The sequence below is a fragment of the Passer domesticus genome, chromosome 4 (assembly GCF_036417665.1).
Source record: "Passer domesticus isolate bPasDom1 chromosome 4, bPasDom1.hap1, whole genome shotgun sequence".
In the NCBI taxonomy this organism is placed as follows: Eukaryota; Metazoa; Chordata; class Aves; order Passeriformes; family Passeridae; genus Passer; species Passer domesticus.
This window is the reverse complement of record NC_087477.1, coordinates 33,925,652-33,940,010: the sequence shown is the minus strand read 5'-3', so window position 1 is coordinate 33,940,010 and position 14,359 is coordinate 33,925,652. Positions and strand designations below refer to the sequence as shown.

The 14,359-nt window shown below is 37.7% G+C and overlaps 2 long non-coding RNA genes across 4 annotated transcripts; one reads left to right on the top strand and one right to left on the bottom strand.

The window, feature by feature from the left end:
• Window positions 1-445: 445 nt before the first annotated feature.
• On the bottom strand, window positions 446-4,542 carry LOC135298883 (uncharacterized). The gene is made up of 3 exons (XR_010360946.1): window positions 3,241-4,542; window positions 1,525-1,716; window positions 446-1,413 (listed from the first exon to the last, which is right to left on the bottom strand). It is a non-coding gene; the product is annotated as an uncharacterized LOC135298883 (long non-coding RNA).
• A 58-nt stretch (window positions 4,543-4,600) lies between these two features.
• LOC135298882 (uncharacterized) lies at window positions 4,601-11,772 on the top strand. 3 transcript variants are annotated; one of them, XR_010360944.1, is made up of 5 exons: window positions 4,625-4,704; window positions 4,977-5,034; window positions 5,985-6,185; window positions 9,506-9,612; window positions 11,609-11,772. It is a non-coding gene; the product is annotated as an uncharacterized LOC135298882 (long non-coding RNA). The 3 variants fall into 3 exon arrangements; XR_010360945.1 differs by lacking the exon at window positions 11,609-11,772 and having other exon boundaries at window positions 4,601-4,693; window positions 9,506-10,438; XR_010360943.1 differs by lacking the exon at window positions 11,609-11,772 and having other exon boundaries at window positions 9,506-10,438.
• Window positions 11,773-14,359: the final 2,587 nt, after the last annotated feature.

Sequence of the window (14,359 nt, the reverse complement as noted above, 5' to 3'; positions counted from 1 at the left end):
TTTCAGAGAAGAGTGCACTTGGTTACCTATACTGAACATGGAAAACTGCTTCTGAAATTTCTCTGGAAATAAAGGTGGATTTCATTAGGTTGATTTGTCCACTGACTTATGATATCAGAATTCACAGCACTACTTCTGATACTGGAAACAGGGAAAAAAACCCAATCAAGTACAAACAGGTTTGAGGCTGAATTCAAAAGGAGATAGGTACTGGCTGCTGGCTACTACATTGTCTGCTCTCAGGTCATTCCACGTGGTGAAGCTTCCATTCCCTGCAAGACACCTGGATTTCATGTATCTGGCCTACACATGCTGAGCAGGCAATTGCCTGGCCAATAACAAACACTAGGGACTGAGTATTGTGTTCTACTTCCTGTCCTTATAGTGCTTAAGCATCTTTAAGAATGCTTAAATACTCAGGCTGTGAGGAGACATGCCCTCGTATTCTCATGTGCCTCCCAAAATGTTTATATTCCCGTATCTCCTTAAAAATCTAAGGAAAGAAAACAACATAAAAAGCTTTAGGAACAATCTATCAGCAGCAATGATGATGCTACTCTTCTTTTTGTTTCTTTCCCATCCCACTGGTCCACTTTTTTATATTGTTTACATTGAAGTTGCTGCACTCAACAAAAAAGAGCTTGAGATTCAGTCTGCCAGAAACAGAAGGAAACTTAGCAGGACTGTGAAACACTCTGATCACAGTACTCAGTAAGCACCAGGCTGTCTCAATGACCTGCTTGTGTATTTCATCAAATTACCATGTATTGAGACCTTCAAGAGATCAGAGATCTGCTCCAGAGGGGAGCCTTCAAGTAATGATTTCCTGAATGATCCAGGCAGAAGTGGTATGGATGAGTCCTGGAATCACAGAGATCACTGATACTCACTCTCAGGATTCTAAATGCAAATCTAATTTATTTCTGAGTTCCCAGCTATTTTTCTACAAAGCATGTTTCTCAGCTATTTGTACTAAACATAGGACAGTTTCCACTTCAAAACTGGAACTCACCCTCTTTGGTGGTCTGCAGCCCTTTCTTGATTTCTTTAGGAAAAAGACACTCCAAAATTAAAAACATTGTTATCCATCTATATTCTGTGACACGAATGGTATACATGAAAACCTTCTTCTATTCACCAGCCCCACCCTTGTTTTTTCCCCTTTCCCTACAAGACTCTCTGAGTCAGATTAAGGAAAACAAACCAACAGACAGACAAACAAACCATATGACAATACCCCAGGTCTTTTTCTGAGACAGGACAAGTTTCCACTTGTTTGTTAAGCCTGCTCCAGTAATTTTCCACTGCTTTCTCTTGATTTGAAGGATAGCCACTGTGATTGTCTGATCTGCATAATCTCTGTTGCCTCTTGCTGTGCATTGGCTTTTAGGAAAAAGCTGCAAACCTTGAGAACTGAAGAGTCTTAAATAAGTTTATGATATGACTAGCAGCTACCAAAAATGAAAGATTTGCTATTCTAATTTGTAGCATACATTGTAACATTAATTTTAAAATCTCTATTACTTGTTACTGTTGTCTTGTTGAAAATTTCAAAGGACAACAAGGTCTGATGCACTTCATCCACTACAATCATGCATTCCTCTTCCATATCCCAGGCATTAGTTCCATTTCACTTCTAGCCAGGATGCGGCAATGCAAGCTAATCTGTGTCATCGTGTGATGTGCTTCAAAATGACAGCTCTCATTGATGAGGAACTAAACAAAACAGCAACCACAGAGACGATGACCAAAAACACAACCACAAATACTGGAGTGAAGGGGAGGGCACCTAAAGCCAGTGGATTTCTCTGAATTTTGGCACAGTGCCCACTGATAGCTAAACAAGCACCAACAGGCGAAAGAAACAGATGACAATGATTGTTAAACCCATCTTGGGCTCCACAGGAATCAGTCACTGAAAGCCATGGTGATTTACAGGAGTCTCTGGTGGGAGTTTTTAGACAAAAGAACCAAGCAGTATGCAATGTTCTCATTGTCTGCAAAACAAAGTGTGTTAATAAGTATGCCAAAATGCTCCCTGTATCTGAACTGTGTCTACTGCAGACCTTTCTTCTTTTAATCACTGAAAGTTGCAAAAATATTATCTTTAACAGACAAGAAAGCTGGGCTGGGCACAAGAGGAAGCTTAATACATGAGCACTTCAGCCACATTCATTTTAATTCTCTGTTGATTTCTTAAAAGAAGTTCTTTTATGAAATGTTCATGTTTCATGTTATCACACATGGAGTAATAAATGAGCTATATAATGCACTAAATGATTAATATAAATTATCATTATGGACATAGAGTCAAAAATTTCTTTTAACTCAAGTCCTACTGAAATGTTGAAGCAAAAATATTGCATGTGAAAACAAATTAGTATGACCTATATGTGCATTGCCCATTAAAAGAAAAAAGGTCTTATAGGAAGAGATGATTCATTATGAAGACAATTATGGACAGGCACAATCTACACCTCAATTAGTTTCAGGCTTGACCCAAAGACTGTTCATGTCAATAGTAAATCTGGCTGATTTTGAGGAGCCTGACATGAATAGGTTAAATTCAATGTTGGCATTTTAACCTCTTTACTTCTCTTCAAAGCAAGTTGTCCAAAATTAATATATGAAGATTTAATTAATATATGAAGTATTAAAAGTATCACAATTAAAAAGAAATATATGTACTACAATAAATCCACAAAATGTGAGTTACAGATCTGTTTAGTAATTACCTCAGTGACTTTATCTAGCTCATATGATGTTATAGACAAACCAGAAAAAATCAAGGCATTTTCTCCCTATTTCCAAACATGTGCAAATGTCTGGCTGGACATAAGCTACCCACAAAACCATTAAAAGTTGAAAGGTGTGCCATTTGTCAGTGGAAAGGTCATTTCACTAACATTTGGAACCATGTCTCATGATCTGACATATGACTTAGCATCAAAATGACTTGAGCATGTTAGTGTAGCAATTCTTTTCATCCAGACTAGTATAAAGAGTAATGAAGATGGTTCAGCTGATGCCACCTACCTGTACCCATCAGATAAAGAGACTGGAAAAATAAAAAGGCAAAAGATTTTCTAGAAAATCTTCCGTAGTTAGAAAATTTCTAAATTCTAGAAAAGTCTTCCATTCTTCTATCCCTCTTTGTCTCTCCCTCTAATGAGATAAAAGGCTCAAAGTCTGCTGTGGAGCTGAGAAGGAAAGGGAATAACACTGTATAATGCCACACACCTTGCTTTCTGTCATCACAGACCACCAATACCTGCTTCCTGGATTAAAAAGGTGGATGCTTTAACTGATCTGCAGTGTATCAGCTCAAAATCAGAGAATAGTTTAGGTTTGAAAAGACCTTTAAGATCATCAAGTTCAACTTGATCCAGGACTGCTAAGTCCACTACTGAACTGTGTCCCCAGGTTCCATATCTACATGTCTTTTAAATATTCAAGGTATGGTGACTCAGCCACTTCCCTGAGCAGCCTGTTTCAATGCTTAGCAACTCTTCAAGTGAAGAAATTTCTTCTAATATCCAATCTAAACTTTTTGTGACACAACTTGAGGCCATTTCCTCTTGTTTCTTGGAAGAAGAGACTGACCTACACCTCACCAGAACCTCATTTCAGGTGGTTATAAGAATTATGAGGTCTCCCCTGAGCCTCATTTTCTCCTGCTGAACAGCCCCAGCTCCCTCAGCTGCTCCTTATAGGATTTTGCTCCAGATCCTCCACCAGCTCCATTGCCCTTCTCTGGACATTCTCCAGCATCTCAGTGTCTTTTTTGTCTTCCTCTTGTATGACATTTCTATTATGGCAACTATATCCCAGACCTCTTGGTGCACTATGTCTTCCAGCTCATCCTATTTGTTGCTCGTGCTGCACACACACATTGGTGCAGATATATTTCATCTGGGCTGTTGATTCCACCACCTTTTCTGAGGAAAAAAGCCCTAATCCCAGTGTGACCATTCTTAGGTGCTTCTGTCATTTCTAACCCTGCTGTCTCTGCTGCTGCATGCATGTCCAGTCCCTATCTCCAGCTACACAGCAGACTGGAGTATCTTGCTATCACACCATTCCCCAGTTGGCATGCAGCCCCCAGTTGCTCTCTAGTGAGCCTGCTTTTATCCCTGTCCCTCTTCAAATCCAGTTTAAAGCTCTTTCAGTCAGTCCTCCTTGCGCAAAGATCCTGTTCCCCACTTTCAGACAGGTATACCCCATCTAAAACCAAAAATTCTGACAGACACTCTGGTCTTGGAGACAGATATTGATCTGCTGGCAGCTACCATCTGCCTAGTACCTTGCAAATATTTAAACCTGTCCCAAAGCACTCTGAACAGGGAGTTTTATGAAAATACCAATGGATATGTCCCTAGGAAGACATAGTCTTAAAAGCAGAAGACTAAAAATTGGAACAGAAGATATGAAGAAAGTGCTAAGGCAGAAGGTAAATCATGGAAGTTGTGTGAAAACAGTGAACCTGGTAAGAAAAACAAATATATTGAAGGGCCATTAACACAGAATTGGAGTAGCTGCACACCAGTCTGACCCCAGGAATGTCATCCTTTATGAAGTCACAGCTATGTTAGTGTACAGCTCAGTCAGCACAAGCACAGGGCCTGTTCATTCCTTTGTAAAGACATTGCTCCCTAGCAAATGCAAGAGCTTGGGATTCCCAACGATTCTATGGGTTCATTTTTTGTTGGTCATTCCATTTTTTGTAACAATTCCTGATAGCAGAATAGAAAGCTGGTGCTACTTGACTCTGCCATGCTTGGGTTAATGACTTTTGGAAGTCTCCTAATGGGATTTAATTGCTGCTATGTTTTACAATAGCCATTCCGTATGCATTTACTGATAATTGCCTAAGAGCCAATGAAAGTTAACGAGCAATAATAATCCCAGTTGTTTGCTTTAGTTTTCTTCTGAAACCCTGTCTTTCTCTAACGATTGATACTGTTGATTTCTTCTAGACATCATTTATTCAAAGCCAAAAATAGCCTGGATATAAGCTGACAGCTTGTCCTTCAGGTAGTGTGGAGGATTTTTTCTGTGGGCCAGGCTTTCTAGAACGTTGCTTCATTCACCCACCTACATATCTGTTCTGGGCAAGGCAGAAGCACTACCTCGGGAAAGCAAACTGTGATTATTTGTAAAGACTACTGGTTTGTGGGTGTTACTTGCATGAAGTGCTTCCTCTGCCTGTTGGTAGAAAGCCACTTGGCCAACTTTGCTAAGGTTTTGATTCACTGTAATAAGGATACATTTTATTTAACAAGAAGCCACAGTCCACAAATACTTCACCACACTAACATACAGAATAAAACCAAAATAGTTACCCTGAAAAAACAAATAGTCTTACTTGACAGAAATGAAGGGTAATTCCTTCTCAGTGAGCTGCTGAACTAAAATTTAGTGTAAGTGTAATAAGTTTCATTTCTTACTCCATAATAATCATCAAAACCACCCTGGGGGCAGTATAAGTTCTCTGTGACTTTCAGAGAGCTTATTCTCTCAAGTCACATGGACTGGCACATGCTATTTAGACACTCTAACATGCCTAAGATCTGGTCTCTACACACATAAAGTAACAAAAAATGAATTAAATAAATATGCATGTTAACAGGATTTTGAAGAAGATATCACAGGCTGGCTGATAGTAGCCTCCCTTGAACATAAAATGGTTAAAAAATAATATTTACAAGGAAAGGTGGGCACACGTGTGTACACAAATTATACACATATAATTTTCTAATTTTTTTTTATTTCCTTTAAAATTAATTGTACATATTGAAAAATCATGGCATCCTTCTAATTCATGTCAAAAACCCTTAAAAATTTCAGAAATATACTCAGATAGGCTTAACACACCAATGAACTATTATGAGCTGTCCATTTCCTAGGCATTTCTACTTACAGAACATAAAATAACCCAGGCTTAGAAGTATATTCCACACTAATAAAATTTTCTATCTGAGCAGAGAGGTGCTGGCTGACATCATTGCAATATCACTCTTAGTAGTCTTGGAAAGATCTCAACAACTGGGAGAGCTGCTTGAGGACTACAGGATGGAACCAGAGGCAATGGGCACAAGATGAAACACAGAATGTTCTCTATGAACACCAGGGAATACATTTTCACTGTGAGGGTGACTGAGCAGTGGCATAGGTTGCCTAGAAAGGTGGGGGTCACCCTCCTTGTGGGTATTACAAAGCCATCTGGTCATGGTCCTGTGTAACTGGCTCTAAATAGCCCTGCTTGTGCAGGGTGTTGCACCAGATGACTTTTAGAGATCCCTTCCAACCTTAGCTATTTTGTGCTTCTGTAGCAGGATAACCTCTAACTCACTTTTCCCCAAACTGATGAAAATTAGCAAGCTGTACACAACGCAAGCACAAGCAGTACTACTTTCTTAACCAGATGAATCCTCTCAGGAGATGATATCCTTATTTTTTTTCCACTTTTTCTCCTTCCTGTTATTTTTATTCTCCCATAAAATCATAAGGAAAATATGATTCATGCAACAACAGATGGTGATAGAAACCCTCTGCCTACACTGGAATGTAGTTGATGTCAGTATTCATTCATCCCAGCATAACAGGCTACATTCAGTGCTTTGGTGGAGTAAGAATGAGGATCCATTCCTTATAAAAGTATTGATTTTATATAAGTCACAGCTATATACCCAATATATAAACCAAAGATAACTATAGCTCAGGGACAAGATTTTCCAAAATGAGCGGTGATTTTTCATGTTCATCTTGATAAAATTTAAATATGACTGCATATTCACAGCATTGGTAAGGGGAGGATAGGGATATTTTAGATATATTTAAAGTGTTCCACATTAGAGAAAAACAAAACATTAGGTGTCAAATTTACAATAACCATTTAAAACACTTAGCCAAATAGGCCACAGTGATGTCATTTTAGAAATGCACAAAATCCAATTTTTCACATCCCAGACACCATTTTACCTTGGATAATCCACTTTTTGCTTGCAGTAGATTTTATTCCACGGAACATTCTGATTACTTCCACACTTAGTTCTTAATAGTATTTGCATTCGACAGCACCACTGTGACTTAATCAGGGAGTGGGACTTTTCCCAAGAGGGCATTTTGGAAATGCTCATTAATGTGTGTTCCTTGCTCAAAACTCTTCAGTGCAGCTAGAAGTTTAGCCACAGCAAGGATCTGATTCCTGTGCAGCATGACTACAAACCATTGGAACTCAGAGTGAGCAACCAAAATTATGGGTCCTTGTTGTAAAGAGCTAGTGTCAAAAACTGATTCACCATTATATAGAGACCTTTGCCCTGTTAATGCTGAGCAGCATCCTCTTAGAAACACAATTAGAGGCAACTTCCTAGCAATCAAATGTGTAATTTCTCTCCTACAGAACTTTGACTTTGAAAGAACCCAGGGAAAACCAAAACCATTCTTAATTCTGTGCATTCTTAATTCTCTACATTCTTATAACACTTTTTTCTTAGTTTTAACTGTGTCCATAAATATATTGAACAGCGTGCAGAACTAGTACTTGCAAAGTTGTGAATTTGAAATATTACCTTAAAGATATCATGGGAAATTGGTCATTATATGTGACCTGATTACACTTCCCCATATGTTTAATTTTACACTTTTAAATGTCCTTGTCTAGTGCTATCTGCCTGAAACACTCACAGAACCATTTTTAAGCGTTCTCTGGGTTTGAGGTGAGGCCTCAAACCTTGGTGAGTGCCCAGTACAGGGGATCCCTTCCCTGATCCTGCTGGCCACACTATTTTTCATTCAGGCCAGGATGCCACTGGCCTTCTTGGCCACCTGAGCACCTGCTGGTTCATGTTCAGCTGCTCTCAACCAGCACACCCAGGTCCTTTTCCACTGAGCAGCTTTCCAATCACTCCATGCCCAGCCCATAGTGATGCTTGGGGCTGTTGTGACCTGAGGGCTGGATGCAGCACTTGACCCTGTCGAACCTCATACCATTGGCCTCAGTCCATCAATCCAGCCTGTCCTGATCCCTCTGTAGAGCCTTCCTGCCCTCTGGGGATCAACACTGTGCCTGTGCAAACACTGTGCAAACTGACCAAGGGTGCACTCGATCCCTTTGCCCAGAGTATGAATCTGGATCCCACCTGGACCTTGCAGACTTGTGCAAGCCTCAGTGGTGTAGTCACTTATATTTTCTCCCTGCATGACTTCACAACATTCTTGTAGTCCTCTGATGTTGCATGTGTTTTCTTCCAAAGACCATAAATTCTCCTTTTTTTCCCATCCAGACAAAGCTCCCAGTTCAGCCAGGATGGTCTTTCCAACCAGCTAATTTTTTGCCCTTCTCAGGTGCTTTTAGGATGCCCTTCTTAAAGAACATGCTGTCTTCCTAGACTCCTTTGTCCCTCAGGACTGGCTCCCAAAGAATTCTCTTAATCAGTTCCAAGGAACTCTCTTAACCAGTCCCAAGGAACTCTCTTGACCAGTCCCAAGGAACTCTTTTAACCAGTCCCCTAAAGAGGCCAAAGTCTGCCCTCTGGACATCCAAACAACTTCTGCAGACTACCCTCCTTACTTCTCCAAGAATCAAAAACTCAATAATGTCACGGTGGCTGTGCCCAAGACGGCCTCTCACTGTCACATTACTGACCCACCCTCCACTGCTGACAAACAGCATATCCAGGAGGACACCTTCCCTAGTGGGCTCACTCACCAGCTGTGGCAGGAAGCTACTTTCCACAAACACATATTAGAAAGCTCTCCTTGTTCTGAAGATTTTATAGTCTTATCAGTAAAGGTAAAGAACATGAATGAAACAGAAGGAGAGGTGAATTTTTTTGCCCTCTCTCACATACTTCCTCTCTGTACAGTGCCCCATTTCCAATCATTGTTCCACAGAAACAGAAAGCACAGTGTTAGTTATTTTAAGATAACGTCATGATATATTTTGCCATCTATACTACATTTGACTGCTGAGTAGATTCCAGAAATCGATCCATGGAAGTGTATGGATGAGAAGTCTAGAGCAACTATAGAATGAGTCACTGCTTTCTGCAATTTCACTAAAATGGTAACTACTAGTAGATAATTCATTTTATTGCAGAAATAAGAACTGGTTTTCCCTGTGTGTATATATAGAGAGCAAAATTAATTTCTGTATATTTCATAAATATGCACTATATAAAGTAGCATGGAAATAACCTGTTTGGAGGTTTCAACTAAAATGGTTTGTACAAAGAGATATGTAAAGCAAAGTATTTTAAACATCATGGCAAATATTTAACTACTTTACCATCACCAAAAAAATCACAACAGAAGTCAGTAAACCAGACTCAGAGAGTTTCAATGGGAATTGTTAACTAAACCTAACACTTTCTGCCTCAACACAATATCATGTATAGAAATAGTTCCATTTCTCAGTAACAAATGCTGGAGAAAAATACTGACATTTACTCATTTTTCTAAGTTTGAATAGAGATTAACACAGTTTTCATTGTCCATGCAGCTTATCAAAAGAGCTTTACTCTGCTCAGCAATGGAGTATGAGGAACAAACTTGGGGCAACTTTTAACTCCTGTCAGAAATTACTACCTACTCTGGAGATTAACCCAGGTGATGAAAAGACAATCTTCTGCCTTCACACATCTGAATATCCATCTGCACAGCCTCTCAAGATTAGACACATTACTGACAAATGCTGTAATACTTCATTTTCTGCCTTACCCTTTATTGCACTTTTACACCTGATGAAGTGTCTATGGTTAGCAGAAGATTATTTCTATAGCAGCAGCTAGGCAGAGCTGATGTACTTCATGGGCATTTCTAATAGTTCATCAGAACCAGCAGAATGACTACAGGTCTTAGCAGCATAAAATCAGCAGTTTTTGCTTACACTGACACATATATATTATTAATGTAATGAAAAAAACATATATTATTTTTATCATTAATAAAATCCAAATTAATATAATGGACCAGTGAATTTCTAGCATTATTGTTTGTTCAGCCATCCCAGCAAGCCAGAATTAACATTAAACTGGATAGAAAACAACTACTAAAAAGTAGCTGAATTAAAAATTTCTAAAATTTTCCAAATATTTTCATTCTTCAAAAATTAAAAATATAGTCAGCAATTAAAACTTCTTATTCTTTAATTTGAGCCACATAGTAAACATCACTAAAAATTTTTGGCCTCTTAAAAGACTTTTACAGATATTAAACCAATTTGATATTACTGAATGATTTCTCTGGAGGCTCAGTATTTAGGTGTGTATTTTGACCACATGCAAGCATTTCTCCTCTCACATATAAATTTTACTATTGCTGATACTTTCAGTGCAGCTTGACATATCTGTTGAAATGCAATGGAATCAGGTATTTGAGCTCTGAATCTCATTTGGTAAACCTCAAGCCGACACCTGATTTCAGGAACCAAAGTTTGAAGACACCAAAGTTTGAAGACACTTATTATACTCTATAAAAAAAACCTCTACCTCTGTAGACCTGACTTGTTTGTTTTGTTTTATCACCACCAAGCAACAGGAGATGTCTTCCAAGAGACAGCACAATATAGGTTTGTGGAAATAATATAATCCTATGCCACATTGCAGTAACTTGTGGGAACACCATCCCTTAAAGAACACACAAAGTCTGTTTTGTTTCACGCATTAGCAACAGTACATTCTATTTTTGCCCCAGACTAAACAGATTTGGTGGGTTCATTGGAAAAAAGCCCCTTAGCAAAGGAAAATCAAAATTTCTACTTGATGATATTAAACTAGATGGAATAGATGGCTATTTCTTCCCTCAATTCTGTGATGATGAAAAAGAGTAGATACCAGAAGTCATGCACAGTCAGTAACTGAGTATCACAAAAGGCAAAATAATAAATTTTGTACATAATGGCCTGCAAGATGCTCAGTGGCAAAGAACACATTTAAAAATTTTAAGGGTAGTGTTTACCAAAAGTAGCTTTAGACTGTCTTCCTAATAAAGGCATGAAATGAGTTGAGATACTCAGACAGATACACTTGCAATCTTCCATCTCATGTTTAATTTTTCCTAAATAAAAGATAAACTTCCAATTCTGATTGTCATAAACAACAAACCAAGAAAAAATACCATGATTGTCTTATTTGGTGCTGGAATGCAACCGCAAAATTCACTAGGATCCTTTCAGGACTACGCTATTTCAAGGGGTGCTAGGTCAGATGACAGATATTCTTATTAGAAAAAAAGAGGAGTGTAAATATCTTATTTTACATGACTAACAAGGTCTTTATTTTATAAAGCTTTACCTATATGCAACAGAACCTGAATATCCTATGAACTAGAATGATTGACTTTTAGAAAATCCTTGTGAGAAAGAAAAATACCATTTTTTAGAATTTATCATGGATTGAATTTAAATAATCTGAAAGTAAACACAATGCCCATTGCCACCTGCTTATCCTTTACTTGCTATATTTAACCTAAGTGGCAGAGGAGCAGTGGGAAGTTCAACAATACTATTCACTTCAAAGAAAGCACAATCTGAAACTACTACTTTAAGTGTTCTTTTCAATCTCTAGCTTTCTTATCCTTTTAAATGCTGATATTTGTTATCCAGGTGTCCTATCCAAATGCACAGGGTGTGCTGAGGATCAATCACAAACTCTGAAGAAAAGTCCTGAAATGCTGTACAATCTAACTTTGAATCTAGAACTTGTCAATTTTCCTATTAAAATATAAAGGAATAATACTTTGGTTCTTAGAATATGGAACAGAACTCAAATCCTGAGGTATAATAAATAAAGAGGATTCAAAGCATCCATAGTGAGATTTCTCTCAGTGTACCAAAACACCTTTTTTCAGCATTGACAGATAATTCCAAAGCCACTCTCTGGGATACATAAATTGTATGGTATTTGGGTATATAATATATTGATACAGGCATCCATGTATTGCTCTTTTTCTCCTGTCAAATGATGAACATGCAAAGTAGTAAGAGTGGATCAGCTTACACAATCAAATGAAATCAAAGAAACACCTTTTTAGAGAGGAATGCTTCCTACAAGTTAAATCTGTGCTATAGCTCATCTATCCTGATGCCATCCACTGACAGAGCTCTCCTTACAATGCTATGCAAACTCCACATGCATAGTGCCAGAAATTACTGAAAATCAGAACAAGCCTTCACAAAGAACAAGCCTTCACAGCTTGTACCTGGGCTCACATGTGTGTACATTTCAGGACACACGCAAGTTGAGAGAGCCTAACTTTAATGACCTCTCATTCTGCTGTGCCCAGTATAATGCCAGCAGCTGAGCTCCAAAATACATTTTTAAGTGACACTGAAGGAAAACAGCTTTTTAGTAACTGTCAAAGCTATTTCCAATAGGACTCCAAATTAAAGTCCTTCAGCTATACAGTATTCTTCCACACACAAAAAACATTGACATTTGGAATTACAGAGCTTTTTTTTTAGCTGAAGGTGATGAACTTTATTATTAGTTTTTGTGAATGCTGAACACTCAGAACTAGGAAGTGAGCTACAATTTGAATTTCAGTTTTAAATTAATCAGAGTGTTCTCTAGAGGTAATAGTCACTCTAAGCATAAAAATAAATATCTCTGCATCCATTGGCTGAAAAAGATCTGAATAATTCAGTATATAGAACAGTTTTCCTCATATAGCTATTAAGACATGCATTAAACTGGCGATAATGTTATGGCTTAGTTAATACCTAATTAATGTTCATTAATAAAGAAATTAAAAAACTTTGGTACATGAAGTGCAGAAGACGGGCATTCTGCAGCTTATTAGCACCAAAGTTCCTGAGCAAAAGATTATTTTTTTCTTGTTATCATTCAGACTTAAAAACATCAGCAAAACTCCGTACTTGGAGTCCTAATTAAGTACAATAAAGCATAAGCTGGAGCTGTGACATTTAACAAAACTTCATAGCTCTAGGGACCTAGTCTTGAACAGGAGTTTGAAGTATGAATGAATTTGCAATTCCAACAACACTTAAGTTGAGCTCAAGGTTGGAAATTTGAGTCTGTAAAAATAAGAGAAGGTTAAACAAAACACTCAGAGACAGAAGCACAACACAAACTTATTTGAAAAGCTGAGTGATGTTTTTATCTATACAGGTCTTAATTATTATAAAGAGAATGGGCTAACAAAAATGAATGATAGAATATTAAATACCAGGATAAAAAAATAAGTCCAGGACATATAAAGTTACTGATTAAATTCATGGGGAACAGAAGTAGGTAGAAAGCAGCAAAATTATTCACAAGTATTCTGAATAATTTAAGACAGTAAGATGACACTAAAAAGAAAATTAAAACTAAGGAAAGTGGATTTTCAATAAAAAGAGTACTTTTTTTTCATGTCAGAGGAAACTAAAAAAGGGAGACAATAAATCCTTACTTCATTCTCAGATAAGCCATATCAAACTTCAAGAAATTTGGGGGAAGGTAGGGGAGGGTGGGTGTTTCCCCCTCCCATTATGAAACAGGGAAGAAAAACTTGTTTCTGGAAGTATATTTCAGGAATGCCTTAAACTCTTCCAAGAGCATACAGTAAGTTTATAACCTTAAAAGTATCTTTGAATAGAGCAAAAATATTTAAAGACCTGCCTTCTCTCACAACATTTTAAAAGTGTTCAAACCCTTCACCTTTCCTCTTTTTTTTTTCTATAAAATTTGAGGGTGTATTGTTCTAATATTTATTTGAATTCACAAACACCTTTTTCTTTATAAGTGCCTCAGGGAACCATTCTGGAGGCTGAAATAATCACACCTTCTCTTCAGAAATCTTCAATACATGACTGCTGCACCTGGTACAGTTTTATCTTTTCCACAGTTTCCCGAGAATTTTTCTGTCCCTTCACTTTCACCTGAGGTTTCATTGCCTGCTATTATTTTGCTTCCTATGATGGGAAAAATCAAGTCCTTCTTATGATGAAGTACCTTCCTTTACTTTAATGCCTTCTTTTACCTGTTTTATCTTCTCTAAGATTTGGTTATCTCTACCATGTCAGTTAAGAATATCAAGATATGTGTGGTTACAAAAAAAAGAAAGATTCTATTGGTATTTACCTGGATCTGTCTGTGGGGAATAAATGTATCTTCTAGATGACAACATATTTGAGGCCTTTAATTTTTAAATATATAACATGAAAAAGTGTGTACGTGCTTAGAACTGTTGTAGCAGCAGACTAATTCAAGGAGTTTTAACATTTGTGATCTCAGAGGAAAATTTGTGTATTTTTCTCATAGAAAAGGTCAAAATCTGTACAAGTCCAAACATTTACAGACACACATCTGGGTTTTCTTCTGCAAATCACAACTGTTCACAAGGCATGTGGAAT